Source organism: Galeopterus variegatus, unplaced genomic scaffold, assembly GCF_000696425.1.
Source record: "Galeopterus variegatus unplaced genomic scaffold, G_variegatus-3.0.2 Scaffold61, whole genome shotgun sequence".
In the NCBI taxonomy this organism is placed as follows: domain Eukaryota; kingdom Metazoa; phylum Chordata; class Mammalia; order Dermoptera; family Cynocephalidae; genus Galeopterus; species Galeopterus variegatus.
The window spans coordinates 671160-678773 of record NW_007726172.1 but is presented as its reverse complement, the minus strand read 5'-3'; the positions used below and the strand labels follow the sequence as shown (position 1 = coordinate 678773).

At 35.7% G+C, this 7614-nt stretch overlaps 1 pseudogene; it reads left to right on the top strand.

Annotated features, from left to right (window-relative positions):
• The first annotated feature begins 317 nt into the window (after positions 1 to 317).
• Positions 318 to 6052, top strand: LOC103593358 (annotated as a pseudogene).
• The last annotated feature ends 1562 nt before the right edge of the window (positions 6053 to 7614 follow it).

Here is a 7614-nt window from a genome sequence, read left to right as displayed (position 1 = left end):
CCAGTAGCCTGAAGGAAGTTATATAAAACCAAGCACCACAAATGCCGGCTATGAGAAGCAAAAGCATACTAAAGCCATGGCACATAAAAAACAAGACCTCCCCCCAAAAAAAGCTATTTAAGGGGATCTTGGCAGAGTACCCAAGTTGTCTAGTTTGGTCTAGCCTTGCACTTCTCAGATTCACTCCTATTATACATTAAGTTCACTCCACCCTGTAACAGATTCTTCAAAAATGGTGGCAGGTCACAATTTCTATAGAAAAAACTTAGAAAAAAATTCACATCTGAAACAGAAGATGCAATTGGAATTTCCACATGATGAAGTTGAAAATAATGGAGTCCTTTTCAAAGACGCATCACCTTCTGTACAGGCTAATAGGAGGAGATCAGTGGAGATGTGAGCAGCATCACTGCCCTGCATCTCTGAGGTCTTTCACATGGAGCACTGACTTCTGCAGTTCCCCAGAGGAGGACAGTGTTGCTTTTGGTTCAATATCTTACCTGTGAAACCCGGCAAAGAGGGAAAGTTCCAGCAGCTTCCACACATCTTTCCTACCATAATAACCCTAATATCCTGGGTCAGAGAGCCAATGCAAGGATTCTGCCAAGTATGTCCATCTCAATTGCACACTCAGAAACTGGAGACATAACCACAGAATGATCTATGAACTTACTGGGCAGTGAGTGATTCAAACTTGTACATAACTCCATTTATTATCTGACTATTATAAATGCCACATTAGTATTTTAGGTCCCTAAGAATTTGTGTCAATCCCCCAAAGTTTGTATATTTCATTTTCTTTAGTGCACAATTACCCTAGCAATTGACCTCAAGTCTCTCTTAACAAGGTTGAAGAAAGATAAATAGTAGATGCCTATGGCAGTGTCACTGGGGACCCAAAACACTCCTTCAACCAAGAGAATTAGGTCTGTGAACTGACGCAGCTTTAGAAGTAGGGGACAGGATGTGATTCTTTACTATGGTGATGGAAATCATAGATTTGGCCTGAACTTGAAATTTTTCTTGTTATGTAAGTTAAGTAATTTTTTAGTAGGCTGCACATTTAATTTATTTTTAGTAACATGAGGTTGATTAGCCCCTGGTAAAGAAAAATCTTTGTGAGGTCAAAACATTAACCACAGTGTACAATGCACTAAATGTGCCTGTTTAGTCTCTGGCAGTTAAACATTGCATTATCTTCCTGGGAAGCCCAACTCAGTGATGGCCTTTCCCAACATTATATCTGGTGTTTGTATTAGTCAGGGCTCTCCAGAGAGACAGAAGCAATATGATATATATATGTGTGTATATATATATATATACATATATATAAATATAAATATATGAGAGAGGACTTTTTAAGGGAATTGGCTCATACAATTGTAAAGGCTGAGGAATCCCATGTAAGGTCATCTGCAAATTGGATGCTGGTAGCGTAGCTCAATCCAAGACAGAAGGCCCCAGACTCAGGGAGACAGATGGTGCTGTTGGTCTAAGTCTTGGAATGTAAAAGCTGAAGAGCTGAGTTCTAATGTCCATGGACCTCCTTCAAGGAAACCATGGCTTTGTAGCTCCCATTGTACCCACAGCTGCAAACTGAAGACTCATCAACTTTATGTCTCCAGTCTTGGTTATTTCTCACACTTCCTTAACAAAAATATGAAGAAATAAATAAGGAACAAGTTCATATCAAGTATGAGAAATTCCAGTTTCTCTGGCTGTAAGAAAGAAGACACCATCTTAAGTAGGACTAGATCTTCCTTTCAGAGGGCTTTCTGGATCAGGAAAATCCTTTTTTGGCAATAACTTTGCAACAGGATAATCCAAATGGAGGAATTCTTAGTAGTGATGATTATTTTCACATAAATGGACAGTACTGGTTTTTGTAACATACTTAGGAGAAGCACATGAATGTAACCAGAACTGTGCAAATGAAGCATTGAGAAGAAGGTGTCTCCCCTGATAATAAATAACACAATCTTACAGGCATGGGAACAGAAGCCATATGTTGCTTTGTCTCAAAAACATAAATCCGAAGTCCTTTTTTGGTAGAAGTTCAAACCAAAGAAATTTGCAAGACCTAATATTCATAGAGTAAGAAAAAAAATAATAATAAAAATAATTACCATAATGTTGGAACACTATCAATATTTTGTTTCAGTACTAATGATCATAAGTTCTTCAGTGCCAGAGAAAATTGAACGTATTGAGTTATGTTTATATTCTTGTGTGGACAGAAATACTAGTCCGAGAGACAATGAAGACATCAACTTTAAAAAAAAGAAAATGTTTTATCCTCATCTTTGAAGCACCTAGAGTTAATGGAAGAGAAGAATCTTGAAGTGATCAAAGAAACTATGTTACCTAAGAATGTTACATATCTCCCTAATGCACATTTAAACAAAGGAAGAAAAGAAATAAGTGTTATGAATCATAACACACAGAGTGCTTTTGTTCAGGAAGCTCCACACCTGTATTTTTCTGACTCTGAAAGCAAATACGAGCAACAGACATAAGTGAAAAAGAAGAGCAAGTAGAAATGGCATCTGAAAAAGAGTGTGTTTCAACCAATGCAGATAGTTCTGTAGAGAGAGTATCACCGAGTATTTGTTATGGTGAAAACAATCAAGAAGACTGATGTTGCAATACAGTATCATTTCAAAATGAAAAATCTTCACCTGGTGAAATATTGGAAGAAAGAGCAGCAATAAAGAAAAAAAGTCATTGGGAAACAAAAAGCTAATCAACTTTGGAAAAGTTCTCAGACATGAGCCATCAAAGTTTATTGATGATTGACCAGTTGATCGGACTATTGGTCAAAGGACAAAAAGGAACCAGAAAAATTGAAAAAGCATCATCTATACAAAGTAACTAAAAGTATAATAACCCTCAGTCACCCAAAGTATTAGATAATAGTGTATATGTGAATATAGATTGTATCTGGCAATGAGGATCATCACATGAAAGTATAGAGGATTGCAAGAAGTCACAGTGTGATGATGCTTCAGAGTCCCTCGAGGAATAGCTGTAAATATGATACTTAAAAGAATATTGAAAAAAACTCATTCGACATTCTTAGCGACTGGCCCTCATCTGATTCTTTAGCTTAGAAAGAGCACAGATGAAGAGTGCCAAAGGCTGGCGTAAATGGACCCAACCTAGAATTTGGAACTAATGACAATGAATGCTTTGGATTTGAGTGTCCCCCTGAAAATCTGACCCCCACTGTGACAGTGTTAAGGGGGTGGGAAATCCTATTATGGGAATTGAAAGGTTGGGCCTTGAAGAGGTGATCAGATTGCAGGACCATGCCATAGAGAATGGATTAAAAATGGTGGTCATGGGCATGGTTTGGAGGGCTTTAAAAGGAGAGCATTTGAGGAGTTATCACTCTCTGTGCTCCACCATCTTCTGCCATGTGAGACCCCTGGGTCACTGCTGCCACTGCTAAGACCCTTACCAGATGTGTTCCCTGGACTTGGGACTTACCAGTCTCCAAAACTGTAAGCAATAAATTTTGTTTTCTTTATAAATCCCCCAGTTCTAGGTTTTTTGGTATAAGCAACAGAAATGGACTAATACAATGAATGAAATATCTTTGTAAACAGCACACGAGGCCTGTTGAGGCACAAGCCCAAAGAAATTAAAAACTTTGGGTAGCTCCACTCTAGGAAGTTCCAAAATGCTACCCAGTGAAATAGTACATGAAAATCAAACTTTTAAAAATAAAGATTCATAGGCAACAAACATTGACTCTTAGTTTTAACAATAGTGTACCAAATATCCGTGGAGTAATAGGACCACAAAACTTTAGAATTTCCAGAGAGAATGCCTGAAAGAGTCCCTGGAATAGAATAAGGTGAGGGTACCCAGACTGAACCACAAGATGTTGTTATCTTATTGCAATAGAAAAGAATAAAATTAGTGCTTCAGATTCTATCAAAGTAGTAACAGGAAGATTAGGTGGATCCAAGCCAAAAGCTTTCAACATTGGCACAAAATCAGAAGTTCAAGAAACAATCCCATAGAGGGTAATGTATGATAAAAGCACGTGTGTTGAAGAAACATGCTTAACATTTTTTGTAAACTCTTTGGATCCTTTTCATTAGAAGCTCCAGAAAACTTATATGACAGCTATACTAAAGATATCATTTTGGCCACAACCCTTTTACTGGATTGAAACTAAGTGAGAAAACTGAATTTGAGAATTTCCAGAAATCATATGATGAATCACAAATTGCACCATTTTCTCTGGAATCGAATTTGAAAGAAATTATTAGCCAAAGAAGAGTATTAGAGGACTCTAATTTTTCTGTTTAGTCATAGAATTGTATCAGTAACACATGCACAGTCTGCCTATAATGCAGAAAAGGGAACCTCAGAGCAGGCAGAAATAAGAGCTATAACTCCTGAAAACTTGAATTAATAGCAAGAATATTTCCTAATGCTGCTATAGATCTACATAATAATAAGAAAGCACTTTCTAACAGTTAGGTAGAAATTTCAGGTTTATATAGCATTAAGCAGTCTTTTCCTGATATTCTAAAAGCTACTACCCCTAAAGATGTGAATGAAATTAAGAATGTAGTAGCCACTGAGATCTGACAAAATATACATTTAAATTTTTTTTCTAGTATTTTAAACTCTGTATCAAACCCTTCAAATCTTGAATTAAATGAGGAAATTTATTTAACTGACTCTTTTGAAATAAAGAAAAATGAAAATCTTTCAAAAGATGTGACTTTTCCCAACATAGAAGAATTTATGAATGAAGATGAACGGGAAATGGAGAAAGTTCTGATGGCAGGGAGTAGTTTGTCAGCTGGAGTTAGCGAAGGAGATAACACTGGCATATTGAATCCCATGCCAGTAATGACCAAATATCCGACCATAGACTCTCTGGAATCAGCATTACCCACTGAACTGGCTTTTCAACTCAAAGAATTACTTAGCCCTGTTTGGTATTGAAACAGTTGAGTGTTGTGTGGTTCATATAGATTTGAATCTGTCTGAAGTGATTCATGAAAAATGGAAAAAATCCATAACGGAGTGACAAAGACAAGAAGAGGTATCTGATGGCAAGTTTATGCAAGATTCTTCCCAGGTTAGACATATTGGTTTTGATAATCCTGAACAAAAATCATCTCAGAGAATAGGCAAAAAATTGCCAAAGACTAGTAGCAATTGCAATGTTACCCTTATTGAATCATTTGAATATACGAACTAAAAAATTGTCACTCAGAGAACTAATGTCAGAAGAAATTGCCTTACAGGAAAAACATGATTTGAAACTTTTTTGAAAAGGATTGTGTCACTAAACTAAAAGAAAAGCAGCTCTTTAAGATATTTCCTGCTACTAACCAAAATTTTTTGGCAGACTTTTTCAAGGACCACAGATATTCATTAGAACACATGGTGCAATTTCTAAACAGTGTTCTTGAAGGAGGCCGTGTAAAAACAGTTGCAGCACAAGACTTTATTCACCAAAATGAGAATGCCACTTCTCATACTGCCTGGAATTCTAAAGAAAAAGGCAAAAAAAAAAAAAAAAAAATCGAAAGAGACTGAAGATAACAAGTGAAAGATCTTTTTAGGATTTTGAGAACCCAGAGTATGATGACTATGGGGCAGAGGTTTTTCTGTGCCAACAGCAAGGTAAACTAAGCTTATCAGAGGGTGGAAAAAAGTCACCACCTATTATACCCAGCAAGGTAGTCTTCCTGAGCAGAAGATGAAAGAAGTCGATCACCTTGCTGCTGCTGTGGAGCTCTTTGAGAAAGTCGGTGCCTCCTTGCTGCCACAGAATGTTTTAGACCTCCAGGGGCTGCATGTGGATGAAGCTATGGAACACATAATGACAATTTGAAAACAGAAAACTGAAGAATTTAAGCAGAATAGTGGTAAGCCCTGTCTTTCGGTGATTATGGGGAAAGGAAACCATAGCCAGGGAGGAGTTTCTGGCATCAAACCAGCTGTTATTAAATACTTCATAAGCTATAGCTCCAGGTTCTCTGAAATTAAATCAGGGTGCTTGAAAGACATTCTAAAGTAAAATAAACATTCTTGACTTAGAAGTATGAAGGTTTGTAGGTTAAAATTAGTTTTATTTGCAGTAATTCAGTCAATTCTACTCTAAACATATGTTTTATTAGAAATAATGTCATTACGAAACAGAAAAAAATTATGTTTTTCAAAATTCAAGAGAAGTTTAATTTTTTTACTGAATCAAATGCCAAATATGTTACCTGTTAAAATACTAAGGAGATTTTTTATTGATTACATAATGTCTAAGAAAATTTTTAGCTACAGTTTTAAAGTTTGAAGTGCTCTGGTTCTTTTTCAGAGAGAATTTGTTACCTTTGTATTAATTGTTCTTTGACATTTAGTAAAGTCTTAAAGGCTTCAAAGAGAGGTGTTTAAAGTGCTTTCAGACCTCGTTCATGCCCTTTGAAGGCTTATATTAAAAGAAAGCAGGAGAAGTAATAAAGAAAGGAGATCTAACAAGAACACATGAATCCTTTTTGCTTTCAAAACTAAACAATAAATCACCTTATTATGCCATATCCTACAGGAGATAGGTGTGCTGTTATACTTTCCTCTACTTTGTACTCGCATATGATCTTGATCTCTTATCTTTTTTTTTGTCTTCTGTGTATGTGCATTTTCTGGGAGGAAGGTTGGGTCTGAAATGATCTTGCAGTGCTATACCTTCCATAGGCAGAAAAGTTTTCAGAGATGGAGAAATGGTTAGATATCTACCAAGTGTTGCTGCCTTTTAGAACTGCTTCAAGAACTAAGTGGCATTTCAGACAGTACTAAACAGCTATATTTTATATTTGAGACATGAAATTTATAAACTACAATAGGCCAATATCTTACTGACTTAAAACAAATTTAAAAAACATTTTTGATATAATCATATAGGAATCCTTGCAAATTAAGAGATTTTTACCTTTATTTTGAAAAAGAGCCAACGTTCTGAACGAAAACGTTCATTGACTTCTATTGTATGTTTAGATAATAAGTCCTGACAACATGTAAATTATAATTTTTTTTACACAGGTTTAATGTGGCAAAGTGTAATTTTCCAGTATGAGACAATGGTTTAAATAAATTTGACTTCACATATGGAGAATATTTTCAGTATACATGATTTTAGCAAACTATTGTGTCGCTTTTTGTTAAGCTTAAAAAAACATTTGAGGTTGGCTGGTTAGGTCAACTGGTTAGAGCATGGCCTTGTAACACCAAGGTCAAGGGTTCAGATCCCCATACCTACCAGCCACCAAGACAAACAAACAAACAAAAACACTTCAGCAAAAAGAGGGATCAGGAATTATAGGATTAAGTTGTTAAGAATCCTGAAATACAGAATTGTTTCCCAAAAGAGCAAACGTTTTCACGAAAATAAAACTCAGAAACATGTCTTTATATGTCATGAATGCATGCTTTTAAAAGAAGAGATTTATCATTGAATTTTATTTCCACAGTAATAAGAGTAAATGTTTATTATTTAGAAATGGTTAGTGGCTGGTTTTGAAAAATTATTCACAATCTTATGTCTGCAATAAATTGTTAAAAAATGCCAACAATTTAGCATATGTTTGTAATGTC